Here is a 21,194-nt window from a genome sequence, read left to right as displayed (position 1 = left end):
TTTTTAAGGCATTCGCTCTATTTGACTAACATTTAAAGGACATTCTCTGAAACCGAGAGTTTCTTTGAATCATCGACTTAAGCGTTGAAGCCATGAAAGTCTGCTTCGCTCAGTCTGATTGATAATAGCTACAATGGATGTGAAAAGATTTTTTCTTAATAAATATTCATTGAATTGAAGATCTAATAGATGTTTATACAAGTCGATAGAATTCATTTTGAACATTGATAAATGTCGCTTTGAATAAGGAAAAGTTAATTTGTCATGGAATTTTTGGAAATATTGAAAAACTGATCAAGAAATAGTATTACTAAAGGAAAGTGCATGATGAATGGTTGAAAATGATGATAAGAATCTTGAAATTGTTTTGGTAAACCACAAATGTTTTGTCTCCTTTTTTTATTTATTTATATTCTTTCTTTCATCTTGCCTCATTTTCATCATGATGATCATTTCTTTTCCATTTTCCGCCTTTCTTTTTCCTTTCTTTCATCCTCATTTGATCAAGGTTCATCTCTTTTATCAACAAGCTGGAATGAATGAACATTCCAAGTGATGAAAGTCCAAGGATTGATGGTTTCAACTTATGATCGACAAATAATATTATAGTTTAAATATTATCAGTCTGAGCTTGTAAAGTAATTCTGGTTCAACTTGTTTATCCACTTTCACCATCTTATTCAGGCTCACCCTAATCATCCAGATGTTCACCAGAAAATGAAAGATTCCAGTTGACTTATTTCAAATTTCTTTGGTTAACGAACAATTGCAATGAAATTAATTGTTTCCCATCAAATCCTTAGCCAAAGTTGTTCAACAAATGTAAGTCAAGTGCAAGTTTAACATGAGGTTTGCTTTGTTCATTGGGCTCTTTGGTTACACAAATGTTTACCTTAGTTTATTGTTGACATAAAAGGTGAGATTTGGTGAAAAATCCAGAATCAATTAGAAAAGCGAATTGAGCAAATAATTATTACAAGCAATTTACCTTTGCAATTATATTTGGATCAAGAGAAAATGAAAAAATCTTTTTTTCCCCAAAACTTTTTCGATCAACTTTTCAAGTGAAAAAATTAAGGCTTAGTAAACATTTCTTTGAATCTTTTATTTCAATGTAACTCTTGTATCAAGTTTACGATTTAATCAGAAATGGAGATGAATTTGTAATTACTCTTGAGCATGTAAAATGAGAATGGGACTGAGTTTAATTGAAATGCATCAAGATTCGAGTTTCACTTGAAACAATTCTTTTTATTGTTCTCTGCTTTTCCAACTGTCAATTGAATAAGTTAACAGCAATAATAAAGCGATTATTATGATTAATATTGAAACCTTTTTAAGGCTCGTTTTTATCCTTATCTTGTTATAACAAGGAAACTGATGATCTTGTTTTATCCCAATAATTACTTTGCAAGGGAAAGGATGAAGAAGATGAAAATGATGAGAAAAAACTTGAAGCTGACAAAAAGGCTTAGGAAAGATGATTAAGAAGATATTAGAGAAGCTGGGAGGCAATAAAAGAATGAATTGAACAGAGAAAAAAGTCTCTCTTCTTGTTTCAAGATATTACTTGTTTTTGGATGATGATGATGATGACGAAGACGAAGACGAGGAAAATGATGATGATGACGATACCTGGAAGTGTATGTTGTTAATCTTTTGAGCTCTTCTCTTTATAATCATCCGATTTGATTGACGAGTAACAATCATTTTCAATGTAATCAGATTTCCTGTCAGAAGTAAAAGTAACTGGTTATGATGATGAAGATGAAGAGAACGATTGAGATGATAATGATGATGTTGGTGAAAAGGGATCAAAAAGCGCAATTGTTGCGATCAGTAAGTTGCAAGTTTTTTTTCATTTGTTGTTGCAGTTGCACACACAATGAAAGTATCGACTAAAAGTCGAGTATAAAGACAATAGGAAGTTGGTAAATGTTGGTTAACAGTGAAAAAATGCAACAGCAGCTGACGAGTTACTAGAAGTTGCAAAAACTCACGCAACAAAACAGAATAGATTAAGTTAATCGTTGCAGGTTTTGATAATGATAACATGTCAAAAGTAAAAGTTGACCTTTTTCTGGTTAATGATAGCAAGTTGCCGATCAATCATTATTGATTCGTAAGTCAATAAGGAACAAAAAGAGCAAAAACTTTATTGTAGCCAATTGCTTAGTTGAAGGTCGACCGTAAATGTCTAGTCATCTAGGACTGGATTTGGTTCAACAAGGGCCTCATTGCGAGGGTTTACGAAGTTTTCATTTAACATCGAAAATTGAAAATCTTGAAATAATTTCAATGTTAAATGAAAACTTTTTAAGCCCTCGTAATGAGACCCTAGTTGATCCAAAGCCAGTCCTAGACGACTAGAAATGATAGTCTGTAGAAAGAAATTTTTTCAGAGCAAATTGTAGATTATTTTTAAATTCATCTGCAATTAGAATAAACTTTCATGAAGTGACATGGTCACAATACGTTTATCATTTTTTATGAACAGTATAAAATTTTGCTATAAATAAATTTCAGAGTACAAATAGTTTTATGCAAAGAACGGAAAACTCATATTAGATTTGAATCGTTCAATGAAGTTCAAGCTGATGACAACAAACTCTAAGGTCTTGAGACTGAAGTAAAATTTAGTTTGCTCTTTCAATACAATCCAATGAAGTATTGACATCAGGAATAGAATAAGAGTCCTTTAGTTGCGTTCACGATAATAAACATTAGAAATGATCGATATCTAAATATTATATTCATGAATCATTTTCTTAGATAATCAATTGAGAATTTTTAAAATGACGATCCATTCGGAGCGACATAACTATCTTATGCTGACTCACATCGATGATTCTTTTGATGTATCGTTATTGCTTGGTAATAAATATCGATAAAATTCATCCAAATCGATATTATCACGTATTTTTATTGCTATAATAGACTCAAGATAACGGCACATTGGCTGACTAAATGAAACCCAAGTTTGATAGAACCTTTATCAAGCTTTGATCGAAAGAAAATATTTTATAATCTCGAACTTTTCCAAATACTTAGATCATATTTAAATATAGTTTGCTTGCAATTTTTTCCTGCTTCAACTCACACCAAAGACTCATTCATATTGATGAATTTTGAAAAATAAATTATCAACAAAATCATTGACCATCATTTATAAAACAAATATTTGAAGCAAGAAAATAAGTCTAAACAAACTTTAATAGATTACAATTCATTAAATGTGATTGGTTTAGAGCATGGAAAAAGAGCAATTGAAGTATTTCTGTTTTCCAAGTTTCATGATCACCTCATTTTGTCCGATAAATATTTATGAAATGAATGAAATGAAATGTTAACGAAAAGTTTTCTCTGACTTGTGTTTGTTTGTGAAATGGTGTTTTGAAAATGCCATTAAAAATCCAAGTTCGAGGGAAAGAGATGAAAGTGAAGAAAAAACATGAAAAGTCGAGATTGATTTTTGAGCATTTTTCCCTTCTAAATACACAAAGTTTGCGAGCTTTTGCTTTTCTTGTAAGATCACGTCGTTAACCAAATTATTGATCCTGAAAAAGGTCTTGAAACAGCTTTTCTTTCCCTCATCCTACTTCACTATCAAATGGCCAGTAATATCAATAAATTTTACTTTATGAGTTATGAGCCAATTAAATGAGCTCAACGTCAATAGTGCGAAATGGCAAGTTATTATAGTAGACAGACTGGGAGTGAGAAAATATTTCAGAAGCAAAATGAGAATGTAAAGGAGGAAAGTTAAAACTATCATCATCATCATCATTTTCATCATTTTCTTGTTCGCCTTTTTCTTCCGGATATTTCATGAAATGTTATCAATGAATGTAATCTTATGAGGAAGAGAAAAAAATCTTTATACCATTCATTTTAATGTAATCAGTGTGATGCTTGTTTCCGTCTTTTTTTAAATGATTTCACTTAATGAGCAAAATTTATTTGATAAATAATGAAGAGAAAAAAACTTTCAAAATTAGTGTTCATTTAAGTGAATAATGAACCTCTTAGAAGTGTAATTATGTTTAGCATTATCACAACATTATCATCGCTATTATCATTTTACATCATCAGTATAAAGTGAAATATGTGTCAATTTAATTTGTCATCAATAATAAGAACAAAAAACTCTTTTTTCTCTCTTTTCTTGTTTCATGGAAAACTTGGAACTGAATGTTGCACAAAGTTAGTTTTAAAAGTTACTGTTGACATTTGGAGTTTCAGTTTAACTTCAGACTTGAACTACTTGCTTTACTGGACTTGATTGCTTTTCCAATTTTCATGAATTTTCTGTGAAATTTTCGAGGAAAATTTATCGAAATCGAATTGAAAGTGAAATTTCTTGTAATCAATCATTTGGAGAAAAAAAGAAACTTAAAGTTTCAAGTTTGGTCGGAATTCAGGTTTATTGAAAGTTTCATTGATTTGATAGTTTAATCAAGAATATCGTTAAGAGGAATCTAGTGAATTGATATTGAACATTTTTTACGCGATTTCTTTTCGTGATATTTTCTCATTTCAAAGTTTTCGTTATTAATGGTTGAAAGTTTTTCAGATCTTATTTTTGTTGTCACAAAGATGAATGAACTAATTGAAATGAAGACTTAAAAGATTATCAGATGATAAATTGTCAGATCTCGTGAGAAAAGTTTCACCTTTGATTGTAAACCTGTGATCCTTGTTTTCTTATCCTTAACTGTTGACACAGAGATGAATGTTGAAATTCATTGCAAGACAATCAACATCCCCGAGAGCGATGACAAAATGTACATTACTTGCACTTGAGCCAGTCTCTGCATATTCAATTGGTACAAAAAAGATAATTGCAAGTCCGTTTTGTTCGGTTAAAGAATTAATAAGATTCAAAGCTAGACTAAAGGCTAAATATCATTAGATTTTAGCTTTAGCTTTAAGCTAAAATCTAGACGGCTAAAGACAGAAACTTTTCTCACAAACGGTTGATGCTAAAGACATTAAGCTTCAAGCATAAGTTCCCGCAGATTGAAGAATCATAAGTGCGAAATCTCAAGGTCATTGAAGGTACATCCATTATTTGATCTTTAAATGACATTTGAAGGTCATTTTCTGAAAGTTGAAACTTTTGCAGATTAGTTATGTTTGGCACATTCGCATAACTGATGATGGCGACAGGATATGACAGTTTCCATACAAACAGTGTGCAAAAGTGAATGCGCACTCAAACCTCTAATAATAAGAACTGATCGTATCCTTCCCGCATAAGCTTAGTTTCAAAAATAACGATCCATTTAATGAATTTTTCCTTCCTCGAGCCAGATATCGCTTCAGTTCAGAGTTTAAATTGAAAATTCATAAGGTTTTACTGATTTTGAAATATCAATGGTTAAATGCAAAGATTCTGTGAATTTTTAAAATGCAAAATCAGTCCAAAATATCACTTTTCTGAGCGAATTTTCGTCACTAACTCATGGTTAGTATGATTTGCAAAGAGACAAAAATGTGTTGAAAAAGGGAAATGATTAAAGTGATGATAAACTGTCAACCAATTGTGACCGGAAATTAAGAATATGTTGACATATGAATATGAAAACAAATTTGTTTCCATGTTGAGAGAAGAAAAGTCAGTAGAAAAGTTTCTCAGGAAACTTTTTCCCTTTTCCTTCAATTCTTTATTTGCGTGTTTCCATCCCTTTCCTCACGGTCAATTGGAATAGCATATAACCTTTTTTTATCATCATTATCATTATTGAACTTTCATGATATATACACTTGCAGTCCATGTAAATGTATATGTTTATTTGGTTACAGTAAATTGACTCAATTGATAATCTTGACTGGTTCGTGTGAGTCAAACCCACAAACAACAAGAGAGACTTTTCAAGATGAGTAAATAAGGAAATGAGTTGCTTGCGATGAAATAATTTAACCAAATTATGTTTTCCTTTTTTCCCTTCCCTTTGCTGTTTCGATAACCTCAAAGTATTATAACATTAAATTCAATCCAATATCATTAAAGTAAACTGATATAAAGCCAGAAGTCGATAACTTTCAAGAGAAGAAAAAAAATCTCTTGGAAAATCATTTTTTTCTTGAAATTTTTCCTCAACGTTTATGTTCAATCATAATCATGAATTATCGTAAAATTATCACAAAATTTCTGCTCATAAATTGTTGATGGTAAAATCACTTCTACTCCAACCAACTCAGAATCGATAATGAAATGTTATTGAGAATAATTTAATCAGTTTGTTGAACAACAACTAAAACTATGAATAACGATAAACTTCATTTTGTAAACAAAGTTTCAAGAATAACTTTTTTGTTTGGTTAAAGGGAAGCAAAATTCATAGTCTTTTATCAATATTAAATCATGTTTAACAATCCATCAAAAATATTAATAACTTTATCAAAATGTAAACTTGGCTGTTTCAAATCAGCCAATATTCAATGTTATCTTGAATCTGAAATGAGTAGAATCTCATGTTTTAATAAAACCTTGCAAGTCATACAGATTTACCTCATGGAATCTTAATCATTGAAAAACTTTGAGAAGTTGATCGAAATGCAGAAATATTTCAGTCGAATGTTTCCGCAAGTGTTTTCACTTTAAATTCATTCGCTTAATGGTTTAAATCGTAATCAAAGTTGACCTGTTATTGTTGGTTTAATGTGATTGGTAAAGAATGTTGACTTTTCTTCTTCTTTTCTCAGCTCAATTATTGTGCTACTTTTGTCGAGGAAATGACACTTTTCTCTGAATGGGAAACAATTTAATGCTTCAGTGTTGCTCTGGTAAACCCAAAAAAGTAAACCCAAAATGAGGCTAATAAATATTATCTAACGATAAACATTGAAACGATCCGTGACTTGACATTATGATTAGTTTAAGAATGGTTCATGTCAACTTATTACTTTCAAATACAAATGTTCGAACAGATTCATGTCAATGGGACAATACAAAACCATAAACATGAGTTTTCCCTTGAACCTTTTCATTGTTACTGGATATTGAGTGTTCAACTGATAAATATATCAATTCACAGTTGAAAAGTTCAAGTGTGAATGGTGAATGGAGAATGGTTGGAAAAGAAGAAAATTAACAATTCAATGTTGTCAGATGTATGACATTCCATTAGGAATATGAGCATCTTGAGCATTTTTTTTCAAATTTTTTTCTCTACTTTCTGTAGCTTTTGCATTTTCCATTCTTGAACTTTACCCTGTTTATTCTGGTTGTATTATAAAGCAACAGGAAATAGAAAGTCGAGAAGCAAAGAGAAGCAAAATATATTTATAAATATAAATATATTACATTTTATTGTATTAAGATGTTCAACTGAGGAATAATAAAATGAGAAAAGAAATGGAATCAGATTATCATGTAGAAAAGGAGTGAAAAGTTTTTTCTTCTTCTTTTCTTTTTTGCTTCATTTTCCATGAATTGGTTTCACCTGATATTGATTAAACCAATGGAAATGGATTTAAATTGAAACTTCTTTTCATGGATCAACATGGGAATGTGACATTCGTCAAAGTGCATCTCATGTGGAAAAATTCCTCGAGATGAAAGGTTTCATGGTGTGAGAGGGTAACAAGAGAAAAGGAACATTTCGAACTTTGTTCAAGAACGAAATGCATTTTTCAATTTTAATGTACATTGAGAGGTAAAAAGGGCAAAGAAAGCTTCTTAATCCAAAATGCATTTACAATATTCTCAAGGTAATGTTATTATTTAAAGGTAAAAGTTGATAGTTTCACCATTTAAATTGCATTATTCAGATTGTGCATGAAGAGTTGAGCTTTTTGTTTGAATGGATGGAAATGTTGCAAATGAGAATCTGATGAAACTACAGAATTTAAGAAAATTATTTACATTCAATTTTCCATTTTTGTCAAGTTTATCATTAAATGTTTTAGTTTTCATCATTTTTCCATTGGTGCATTTATTCAAGTCTTTTGCGTCTTTTGATTTACTTTTTTCTTCTCATTCGTAATTGAAACAATTGAACGATTGCCTGGAGCATTTCAAGTTATCATGTTTTTGAAATGGTTCAACTAATGATGAAAGGAAAGAGAAAGTAAATTAAGAATTGATTTAGTCAAAGAGTTGAATTCGCAAGATGATTCATGTTTGGTCATTAATTTAAACATTTACTCGAGGCTAAAATCAGGTTCACTTTTCTTCATCATGCAAAACTTTGGTAAAGATAAAATAAAGTGAGAAAAGTTAATCATTTCATTGCCTCAAGTTGGAATTTCAATTAACAATTATTGATAATTTCAAAAGTTGCCTGAGAAACTTGAAAAAAAATTCTGATCAGTCGAATTTCGTTTCTGAAAAGATTTCGAGTTTTCCATTTTTTCGAAAAAAGAAATTTCTGCTCGCCTTTGAAAGCGCTTCAAAAATGTTGAATGCCATGAAGAAAATCCATAAAATCGAAACTCATGAGATTTTTCGAACATGGAATGAATTTCCATACTCAAGGTTTTACATGAGAATTTCATGAACGAACGAATAAAGAGATTTTCATCTGAAATGATGATGAAATTATTTTCTACTTTGCTGAAGATATCAATAAATTTCAAGAACTATCAACTGAAAGAAATGTCAGTTGGATTTAAAGTTCACTCCGAGACTCTTTGATATAAACATTAATCTTGACTAAACTTTTTAATTGTAAAATTATGATCTGATATGAAAAAGAATTTTTGGAAATTTCAGTTTTCCTTTTTCCTGATGATCATGATGATCGATCAAAGCTTTGGAACTTTTTTATCTTTTTTTACGAAAATTGAGCTGAAAGAAGTTCAATGATTAATAACAATTTAATAGGACTAAATGGGTTGTGAATACTAAGTGAATATCAAGATTCAAGATGTTGCTGGAAACGAAAAGAGAAGAAAATTTTGAATAATTTTTTATCTTTTTTTCCCTCGTTCCATGAGCAAAGAATTATTCTTTGATTATCATGGAAATAAATTGGTTCTTGAACGACAAAAAAAGTCTATTCAATGTTGAACTTTTTTTCCGTTGGCTTGAGGTTGTTTCCATTGAATAAGTGACAATTTATTTATCGGAAAAGACTGAACAAAAATTGCATCTCTTTAAGCTTCTCTTTCATGGAAAGTTGATGATGAAACTGAAAAGTGATAAATATCAGATGGAAAGGAAGGGAATGAAATAAATGGTGAAAAGTGAGGAATCACAATGAAAACAGGAAACAATGATGATCAACGAAAAGTTTATCAACATTAATGTTTCTCTTGCGATTGTTTCATAACTCAAGTTCATGATACAATGATTTACCCTGATAAAGGTGAGAAAAGTGTTTACATGAGAAAGACACAAATGCTGAACAAGAATAAATGGTTCAAGAAAAAGGTTAACATATTTAAACAATTTTTCATTTCTTTTCTTCTTTTGGTGTAAACTTTTCTTCAATTTGTATTGAAGCTCAATCATTCTGAAAGTTGATCAAAATTCACCAAATTGGTGGACTTTAAAGTTCATCTGATGAATGTTTTTGTTTCGGAATCAGTTAAAATATTGAGTTTTGTTGTGGAAATTTGTGAAAATGAAATTCCATTTTTTCTTCTTTTTTTCTGTTCTTCAATTGCTTCTCATTTGGAATCAACAGGCATTCAGTGGAATCCCTGAGTTTTGGCTATTTCTGTGATGACAACAAGTTTGAATAACGTTTGTTACTGAATCAATTTTCGATTCTTTTTTTTCTCTCTGAATAAACTGGAAACTCAATTTTTCACTTTTTTTCTTCTCTTTTGCTTTTCTATTATGTTGTTCAGTCCAACCTTGTTTACGATATTATTTAGCATTCTTTATAGACTCATTCTCACTCCCAGAGGAGCTTGCAAAATGTTTAAATTTAAAAGAATCTCAGCATTTTTCTTCTTCTCCAGTTTCCTTTGACATTTATCTTGTCCATTTTTGTTTGCTGTGAAAGTTGACTCAAGATTACAAGTTGAAATTGAAAGCAAAAAATGTCCAAACTTTAGATGGAAACAATGTCAGAATGTTACACGAGAATTCAATAAATGTGTTATTATCGGTGAATATTGGAAAAGTGAAAATGGAAAAAAGTTCAAGCAAAAAAACTGATGTTGATTCGAAAAACAAAACAAAATCTCAAACCAATTCCAAAAGCATCATTCAGGATAAAAATGAATTGTTAACAGAATTTTTCGATCTAAAACTGAATCAATATCGTTCATTTCTTACCTGGAAATACTATTTTATCACAAAATATTGAATAAAAGTACATTGTCACCTCTTCATTAAAGGATAAATCGAAAGATTTCAAGATGTTCCAAGCTTTTCTTTTATTAGCTTCACTTCGACATCGACATTTACAAAGTTCTAAGATTCTCATGTTAATCTTGAAGAGAGTTTCCTTCAATCTCAAATTCATTGAGAATAAGGAATTGACCGAATCTCATCAAAAAACCAAATATTTCGTTAAGAAGCTTAGAGATTTTCCAAAACTTTTTTTGCTCGAAGTCGATCGTTGCTCTAGTCTTCACCTAATGAACTTTTTACGAAGTTTTTGAAATCGTTTTTCGTTCTTTCTAATGACAATTGAAGCAATTGCTTGCCGACTTGTTTTCAAATTCATTGACCAATTTTTTCAAGTGTTGATCTTTTATTCATCAAACTGGAACAACTAATGGCGTTATCGATGGAAAACTCAATTTACTCGAATCATTCATAGTTAATGATTGGAAAGAAAAAGTTGGGAGAAAAACTTTTTCAGGTGATTTCGTCTTTACCTGGTCCTTTCATCAGTAAAATTAAAGTGCTAAATGATCTAAAGTTAAATTGACTGAGACAAATAAGCAAATAAAGAGGAACAAAAAGAGTAACTTGAAAAAGGGAAAAACAAATAATTCTTTAATCAGATGTAATAATCGCAGCTTCTGATGAAAAGTAATGAGTTACAAAGTCACAGAGTATTTTGCTTCTTCTTACAAGTTCATCCTTTATTCAACCATTTAACATAAATAAATGAGATAAAAGTTTGGTTGACAATTGCGAGTTGCGGAACTGAAAGCAATCAAACCTCAGGTTAACCTTCAATCCATTTGGTTACAAAAATGCAGCCAACAATCGACTTTTTGATTATCCATTCTTCACCTGTATTTACTGATGATCATCATTCCTTTTGTTTAATGATAAAAGTCAAAATTATCATTTCCCCTGTTGATTCATTTTCTGGATTCGCTTTTATCCATTAATTGGTTGGCAACAGTTTAAATGACAATCCTATCTGTTAACCTGCAAATAAATATTCATTTACCCTGAAATACCTGAATACTCGAGAGAAACTGGAAACTCGACTAATAGAAATTCATTTTTTCTACTTTTTTCCCACTCTTCCAATTGTCATTGCATTCACATCTTGAATCGATGAGCAATTTTCAGGAAAACTTTGAGCTTCATAACAAAGCATTAACCTATCAACTTTCATCTGAATAACCATGAATTTATTGTCTTGTAATGTGAGAAAAGAAGAGAAAAAAGTGTCACAAATTAAACAATTTCATCTTTCTTCTTCTTCTTCATCAACCTTTTCTCAATTTTCAGTTGATTAACTTTAATCAAAATGAATCAAAGCCTTGAGCTACCTTGGCAAATTGGGCTAAAATGAAGAGATAAATTCTCGATGAACTGAAGACACTTTTTACTTGAAAAGTGGAAACAGAAAAATTTCATTCTTTACCTTTTCCAATTGAACTGTCTTGTTTCACCTCAAACTTGTTCAACTTTCTTCATTCCCAGTCGCTTGGGAAATTCAAGCCCTGATTCAAAGTTATTTATTGTTTTCTTGCTTTCTCTTCTTCCATTGTTTTCCATTCAATAATCATCAACTTGGATAATTTATTGTCTCTTCACTGCCTTTCTGCATCAATTGGCTGAAACCACAACTCCAAGTAAAATCACTAAACTGTTGTTCACTTGCATATGAACTTTTTTTATTTGATCGTTTACTTTGCCTCCAATTAATCTAATAATCTGGTAAATCAGAGAATCAAACATTTGAACCATTTTTTCGTGAAATGATATTCAACTTTTCATTTGATTATCTTGTTGATTTGTTTAAATTGATAGTTAACTTGGATAACAATATTCATCATGTTATCCTCTTTTCACTGTTTTCTTCATTGTTGGGCTTCTTTGTGATTCTAGTTTTGCTGTTTTAGCTCAAGGCGAGAAGTGAAAGGACAGGAAGAAAAGCGATTGTGAACAAGATAAAAAACAGAAATTGAATATTGAAACTGGAAAAGAAACTCAAGGGAATATCATGATGAATAGTTTATTATCAAAAATATGTGAAGCTATAAAAAGGTTTATTTGATGAAAACTCTGATTTAGAATTCATTTTGAACGTCAATTTAGAAACTTGTGATTTGGCGAATAAACAATTCAACGAATGTTCCAAGTTTTTCCAATTTCGATTTTTCTCTTTCTCTTAATTGCTCTTCTTCATTTCAATCGATTCTTAAAGAATCTGAACTTGGAATTTGTAAAGAAAATTATTCGATTTCATTTGATGATGAAATAATTATCAGTTTTCGAAGAAAATTTTTGGGTTTATTTTGCTTTCAATTTTTTGGTAACATTTTGAAATGAAAAGGCAAAGATAAAAACATTAACTTGTCAGCGAATAAAATTCAACATTTAATTTGATCTTCATGTAACCAAGTCGCTGCTTCGAATAATTTAATTTAAAGTAAAAAAAAGTTTGCTCTAAAAAAGAAGTGAAAATAATGTGATTTTACCATTTTCTGTCTATCAAAATTACTATTCAATTCTCACCAGAGACTCATTCAACTGAATACATAATTTATCAACCATTAATATTCTCATCATTTTCTGGTCTCCATTCATTTCTTGATTTATCAGGTTATCAATAAACTTAAATGAATAAAAAAGAGCGAAAACACAGCTTAAATGATAAGACGAAAAAAAGTAAAGGCTTTTATCAGTTATAAGATAATAGGAAACAAAAGACTGGGAATTATGAGTAAAAGCAACAAAAGCTTCCCTGCAAATGTCAGAGTTACAATACATTAACCAATTATCAGATTGTTTGAATCAACATTATTCACTAACTTGGTTACCTTTAATACTCAGGTTAGGATTCGTCAACTCAAGTTTACAAAAATCAGGTTTGGTTAGTCAGCCTGAAGGTAACATAAGCAACAGCAAAAAAGCATCTGAAAATTTCAACAAACGAACAACAAAGTCGAAATACACCAAAAAATAGATTCAATTACTTGGATTGGACTCATCATTTATTTTGCTAAACTTTGATTCTAATGAGCGATACTTTTGTATATGGAATGACAGTTTCATGTTTTTAAAGAATAACAAGTTCTGGATTTTGACGGTTGAAATGAGCATCTTTTGAATTTGATCCGATTTCGTCCCAATGAGCGAAAAAAGAAATTGGCGAAAATATTGTAATATATTAACAAAAGTAAAGGGTTTATATGCAATTTAATGGTTGCATTCCCTTGAATGAACCTTGGATAGGCGTAAACCAATCAAATTGAACAAAGCTGAGTAACTATGGTTGAATTATTTCATGAACAGTGTGAGAGTAGAAAAAAGAAGGAAAAAAATGTAAAAATGAAATAATAAAAAGCTTATCATTCTTTTTTATCCTCCACTGACAAATATAACCAGAGTATAACACTTGAAATTTGTTTAACAGTTAACACAAACGATTCTATGGTTAAGTAGGTTTAGTATTATTTGGCGGTTTCACTGTTTTGCATGATAATGCTTCCATTATCAACAGGCTTTTCGTATTATTATTTACTGTGAAACTAATTAAATCATCAGATTATAAAAATAATATAATTTGGTCAAAATGATGGATTACAGGATGAAGGTGATTAAAATTGATTGCCTATTGTAAATGGATTAAATGTTTTAATCTTTCATTAAAATTTACAATTGTTGTTGCGTTCATGGTCTTGGTCATTCAGGGAATTGGAGATAATTTTTTTTTGAAAGATTGATTGAGATGCAATACAGAATTGGGTGAAACTGAAAAGATATGAAGATGGATAGGTAAGATGAGAAGAGAGTCAGATGGAAGATAAAAAAAAGTAAGTAAACTGAAACTGACTGGAAAAAGGTACAAAAATGAGTTAAACTGGGATAAACCATTTAACAATTACGTTGAATCAGGTTAAGTGAAACGTAAACAACGTTGACTGACTTTGTGTGAACAACAAGCTAAAGCTGTGTGTCTTGAGGAAGGAGCTTGTTGAGCCATGAAATGAGAAATTCAAAGAGTAAATAAGAGGAGGAAATTGTTATTAAAGTTGAGAAGATGATGATCATCAAGAAATTGAGGAGTTGGTTTACACTGAGAAGGTAACAAAGGTAAAGGTTGATTCTCCGATTAAATCAACAGACATTTAAGATGAAAGATAAAACATTTTTCGTGTTTCCTTATCAATCGACTTAATAGAATCAATACTATTATTCCACTCCCAGCCCAACTCCCAGTTCTCACTCCAGTTCCAAGTCCCAAAACTTATTTCCAGTTTCACTCCCAACCTCACTCCTAGTCTCACTCCCAGTTTCACTCCCAGTTCTAACTCCTTGTTAACAGATATATAGTTGAATTTTTAGTTCAATTTCATGAGGGAAAGTTGGGTTCATCAATCTTACTGTTGAGTAAGTTTGAGAATTGATAACAGAAATGCTGGATGTTTCGATTCTAATTGTAAGTCTGAACAAGTTCCGAATGTACTGAATCTTTTTCAAGTCCACTTATAAAGAGGTGAAATATGAGTCAAATTATTATTAGCTTTTCCACCAGGTGAGATAGGATTACAGGTAAATTGGAAACTTTTGCTGACACCAATTTTTGAAATTAAATTGAATTATATTTAATTTCCTATTGAATTTTTCGTTACCTCTTCAACTTTGATCGACTTGAAAATGGTTTTTTTGAACGAATCTAAAAGACAAAAAATTAATCAATCAGAATATTATTTTTACTTCAACTTTCGTTTGAAAGCTGAACAATATTGATAATATTTTGATTCTGAAAAGGCACTCTTTCTTTGCCTTTATAAGTGCTGTACACTTTGACCTGAATATAATGATAATAAAAAATAATAAATTGGATAAGGTTTAGAGGAAAAAACAAAAACTATTTATCAATAAGAAAAGTGATTTAAAAAGTCTTATCAAACTATCATTATCTTGATAGAGAAAGACATTTTTATTAAAAGTTACCAAGCAACCATGACAAAGTTATTCTCATGATACAATTTTCAGAATCAAAGCTTGGCGAGGCAAAATAAAAATGATATATTAATAAAAATAATAGCAAAGGACACAAGTGGAAGCACATTATAAATTGGCCAGTTTTTTGTTCAAAGGATTCTGATGATATATTCAAAGTGCGTCAAAGCAAAATTCAATCTCGACTTGATAAAGTAAAGGTTAGCTGGGAAGGTCAACGAATAAAGGTTTATTCATTGAAGAATGTTGAAAGATTATAACAAATTTGCCTGAGCAAAAGAGCATGAATGGAATCTTAATGAGTTAAAGGGTTAAAAGGAAAGATAAAGGTTGGATAAATGTTCAATTTTCTTATTCCAATTACTTTATCAACTCGATAATCAATTTCATGTTGAAAAAGTATTTCGATTTATCAGAAAATTTCAATAAGAAAAGGAAGCAACAGAGTTTCCAGGGAGTTTCAGATAAAGATGATTCTTCGAAGAAATTTGTTCCAATGTTGTCCCGATAACTTGTAATTGATATCCTTTCGATACTCTCATTATTCTTACATCATGATGAACTTAACCAAGTGTAAATAAAGTGTTCTTGTCAGTAATCAGTATTCAGAAGACGATCTTTCATCTTGAGTCAATCACAATAACGACCAAGAATAATGATCTAACCTTGTTGCTCATTAATTTTACTCAGAAACCAATTTTCTTTTCTTCACTTTTACCATTGAATCTGATTTTTTTTGCTCCTTCATTATAATTCCATTTGAATCAAGCAAATTCTCAAGTTCATGATCTTTCATTTATGGAAATGCATTTCATGTAAAAAGGTAGAAATCTAAAGATTTATGGATTCTCTCACTTGATACTTAATCTCGGCAGAAACAGTCGACCCAATTAAACACTCGATTGGCTGAGTTTATCACATGGTAATGATCAACTCAGGGTTTGGGACAGTTTCAGAGCATTTGACTTGAGAATTGATAAATGCAAGAAAGTTATGACTTAACTTTTTCTTCAACTTTTGTTTCTCTGAATATATAAATATACTTGTAAAATGAAAGACCAAAAAGCACCAGAAAAACTGGCAAAACAGGGAAACATATCAAGGGAAACATTAGAGTAATTCTGAAATATAATTCCCTGGGTAAATAACGTTCATGATGGTTCCATTAGGGAAGCAATTTGTTATTCTGGTTCAAGTTGCTCTTCTTGTTTTTCTTGTTGTTACTTCCATTCTTATGATTATTATTGTTGCTATTAGTATTAGCATTATTATTATCATTATAACTATTTTTTTTCTTTACGCCATTTGCCCATTTTATCAATGTTAGTATTAAAAAAAAGTGTATCTACTGTTTTTGTGATTTATCATGGAAATGGAAAGAAAAGAAGAGGATGCAATGAATGATTCAACAATGAGTACAAATAATAACTTGGAATGGATGCAAAAAGGACCGGTCAATTGCTATCCATTTATCAACAATAATTAACTTAAAATGCAAGTTAATGTTTGATTAGACTTGAGACTTACAATTGGACTTTTAAAATGCTTACAGGATCCATTAAATTATTCAAGAAACGTTCACACCAGTTAAGTAGATTACACGACTTTGCATAAGTATGAATTGGGGAAAATGTTGTTCAGTGTTCAATGAGAATAAGTTTTATTGAAAATAGCCTTTTAGAGTATTTTGAATATTCATTTCTCTATGAATTTTGTGATATGATATCGTTGAGTGATAACGGAAACTACACAATGTTATGTCTTTTTTCACGGAGTTTTCATGATTTGGTCTGTTTATTTCAAATTGAAATTTTGTTGTCAATTTGTGTAATCTAATGTTGCTTAACTTTGGTTGAGTCTTTGATCTATTTTGTATTTGATATGCTATTCGTGGAAACAAGTGAATGTCCGATTTATGTTTAAGTCTTAGTTTCTGTATGTTTTGAACAGAAATGTGAGAAAATAGAAACAATGAAGAAACTCTCGGAGCTTATTATGAACATTATTGAGCTCAAATAAGTGTTTCTTCAAAGTCTGGTTTTGATGGAATGACTTGAATCCCATAGAGAAATAAATGTCCAAAATATTCTGATTTACTTCTGAAGCATAGTTTGGATTATTTCTAATCCGAACTCATGAAAGGTATTGAACTTAAAGTCGGATAATCGAGTCTTAATCACCATCCATTTCTATCAACCATATGTACTTAATATTTACTCATTAATGCTTGGAAATTTTAGCTTCCGAAATTGGATAATCTCAAGATTATTGAATAAGCAAAATGCAAGATCGATGAAAATTCTGAATAAAATTTTTTCAATAAAATCTCTTACAAAAGTAGAAAGGTCAAAGACGATAAAACCTTGAATTTTTTCATCAGATTGGTTTTCAGTTTTTCAATGAATCGATATTGTACTTTTACCTCATTGAAAACTTTGAGAGTAAACTTTGAATGTCTGATGGCATGAAACATGAAACTATGAATTTTGACATTTCAGGTAATGGAATCAAAAAAGTTCTGGATTCGCATTTACAAATGATGGAAATGGCAAAATTAGTAATGAGGAAATCTCAATTCAAATCGATTCAAATGATCTCAAAAAATTCAAATCTTTATTTCCAATTGGATTCCATAAAATTTCGAGGAAAATTTCAAAATAATTCGAATGTGAAATTACGATCATATTTTTGGAACAATAATCTCACTTCTGCAGGGTCAGTGATGCACTTTGATTATAATGTGAAAAATTTTGATTCCCTGGAAATGCTGGCTAATTATTGTCTGTTAATTAACAACTTTCAAACTCGATACAGAATAAACTTTCAATTCCCATTTGCAATCAACAGCATTAACTTTGAAATGCACTTTTCATCCAAAACGAAAATGAAGAGAAAAAAACTCGAATCGTGACATGAATTTACAATTTACAATTTATAGCCAACGAGAACATCATTTACATGATAATTAACTGATAACCATTTTTTGTCATCAAAAGTGTAAAAGTAAAAACTGATTTGAAACATTTCGATATAAACTGAAAGAAGATTTTCAAGTTTCTCTCAATGCCGATGAAACAGAAGGAAAAGTTATTAAAAGTTGAACAACAGAGCAATAAAATTGATGAGCAAAATTGGGTGACAATTAAATGGAAAATATTTCATTTCTCATTCCATGCATTTCACTGAAATCCAATATTCGTTGAACTTGGTTGAAGGGTACAATGTTAAGGTGTAAACATGCTTGACAATGATATTGACAGCAACATGTTGACTACAGTATTATCATGATAATGGAAAGATAATAATGATGGAAGGAAAAAATTAGTTGAAGCACAAATAACTAATATGATGATCAACATGAAGTCAAACATTAACTTAATACAACACAAGTGACAAGTTATCCTATCTTAGGTGGTGAAGACAAGTGAATGGTGAGAAGTTAATATATCACGGTTAATCATCAGATGACCATGTAATCAGTTTGATGTATCATTTAGCATCAAGTTTATCAAGGTTACCATTGGGGTCACGTTGAGCTGCAATGCAAATACAATTGAAGCGAGAAGATGAAGAGAGAAGGAAAAAAAGGACAAAAATGTGAACAAAAGTAAATGTCAGTAAAACAGATTGAATTGTCACAACTTTCAGATTAATCAAATCAGATAATGAATCCAGTTCATGTTGAACCTTTACCTTTATCTGTAAAGTAAACAATGTTGACCTGGAATGTTTGCTACAGAAAATTGCAAATTACATTGTTGGTTCATTTGAAAATGGCAAAACTATGGACATGAAAAGGCACATTTCAATTGAAGTGTCATTTTTTATTTTTTATTGACTTCTGTTTTGCATTTATGTTTAGAATGAGTTGAAAACATATTTAATTGTGTCGACGCAGGTTGAGATGATGTACCAATAAATTAGTAATTTGATCAAGCTGAGATGTAAGATGTGTCTTGTTTCATTACAGCTTCAATCTTCTCATTGTTTTGTTCATCTATTGAATATTGAGAATGTCAATCACCGATTCATAGTTTTCCTATCGAATATGGCTGAGTAAATTGATTTATAAATTGATGCTCATTTTTCGTGGCTGGGTTTATACTTGAATTTTTTTCTTTAATTTTATGATTTATAAATAGATAACAAGACATAAAAAGTTATCAGAATTAAACCTGGGGTCAAGTTCGAGGGTTCTATTTCATAACTTTACTTTTGAAACTCTTGCTGGATGCTATTAGATGTCCTCAGCATATAATTGGTGGTAGACAATCAGTGTACAACATTTCGCAGTTTAATTTTTGAGCTCAAGTTTATAGAGAAAAGTGTTGGTAAAATTAGAATGCATGAAAATTATTTTACAATTTAAAGCGAGAAAAGTTGTTCAGAGATGAAATTTTTTCATTGTTTATCGAAATTCAAAGTAGATTCACCATTTTTTTGTTGAGTCACTTTTTTAATACTCCAAGAGTTTCGACAAAAGAATTGATTAGACTTTAACTTTCATTATAATGACAAAAAAATGTATCATAATAATGTCTAATAAAGAGAAACTGTTGAAGCAATTAGTCGATTGTTTCATCAACTAATTTACATTACAACAAGTGAAATTAACTTTCCCATGTACTAATAGTAAATAGAAAGTTTGAGGCTAGAAAAAAGGCACATTTCCATATGAATGTTTTCCTGAAGAAAAGAGTTGAACCATCAAAAGATAGTAAACTAAAGACAATGAAGATGAGCGGAAAGAAGAAGGAAAAGATTGAAAGATTGTTGACTAAATGTTGTTGCTATTAAGTTCAACTCATGGGAATTGATATGGAAAGGGAGTGAAAAGTTATCAGGTTGACAGGGAAGAAGAAGAAGAAGAAAGGAAAAAGCAATGATAAAAGTATCAGTTGAAATGGATATAAAAAAAGGAAAATACAAGAGAAAAGTTTCTCTTTTTTTCATGAGCTTTCATCTAATTTAAATGAGTTTACAATTCTTAAAATTGGTTTCATTGAAGAGAGTAAATGTGACATGAGAAGCAAATTCAGATGAAACAGAAAAGAAAAAAATCTTTTGTAACTTTTTTATTCTAATTTTTAGTCTCAACAGAAGAAGAAGAAACAGTAAAAAGGAGGAAATTGTGATGATAATCATGATAATGATGGAGAGGAAATATGTTGATTGATCAGAGAATCAGCCGTAACTTTCCATCAGATTTACATGGAGAAACGAGTCGAAATTAATTAACCATTTTTGAGATTAGAAAATGAATTTTTGGAAACTTTAGAAACTCATTTAGATGATAAACTTTAGCAAGTTGAGCTTTGGGCGATAAAAGTGCCTAATGTTTAGTACTTTGACTGTTTCAGTTAAACATTGAGCTAAATATTATTACAACTTGAAGCTATTAATATAATCATTATTTACTGTTGTTCATTGTTATTTAGTAATAACTTTGATATCATGTTTATTCAAATAAAGTTTATCCAATTATTATGATTATCAGAATGGAACAGAAAAGAGGAGAAAATTTTTCTTCTTCTTCTCCTGTTTTCCTTCTCGAATCTCTTTTTTGTTATTGAATTTTGTGGATGCCAAATGAAAGAGTTACTGAGCTGATTTAACTTGTTTCGCGGTTAATCAAATAATCAAAAGTAATGTTGTAAATTAGATTGCGAGTTAACTGAATTACAGGTTAAACAGTTTATCAACACTTTCAGTTTTACTTGATAATTGCATGAAATTCAATTGATAATTCTGATAAAAACAAAGGCGAAAAGGGAAAAGAGAAGAGCAAAGAAACTTGTGAGATTCATGTCAGATTAATGTCAACTTTTTTGTCGACAAAAATTTCCGGTTCATGGAAAAGGAAATGATACAAAATGTTCAACCTGAAGATGAAATGAAATTTCAATAATCA

General features: G+C 30.2%; 1 protein-coding gene across 2 annotated transcripts in view; it reads right to left on the bottom strand.

Annotated features, from left to right (window-relative positions):
- Window positions 1–21,194, bottom strand: part of LOC107361196 (mitochondrial inner membrane protease subunit 2) — a 43,795-nt gene that overhangs the window by 13,402 nt on the left and 9,199 nt on the right. The gene's annotated exons all lie outside the window — the stretch shown is intronic.

The sequence above is a fragment of the Tetranychus urticae genome, chromosome 1 (genome assembly GCF_039701765.1).
Source record: "Tetranychus urticae isolate SD_2017Ah chromosome 1, NJAU_TeUrti_SD_1.0, whole genome shotgun sequence".
NCBI lineage: Eukaryota > Metazoa > Arthropoda > Arachnida > Trombidiformes > Tetranychidae > Tetranychus > Tetranychus urticae.
Note: the sequence above shows the minus strand (reverse complement) of the source record. Positions and strands in the feature narration are given on the sequence as shown.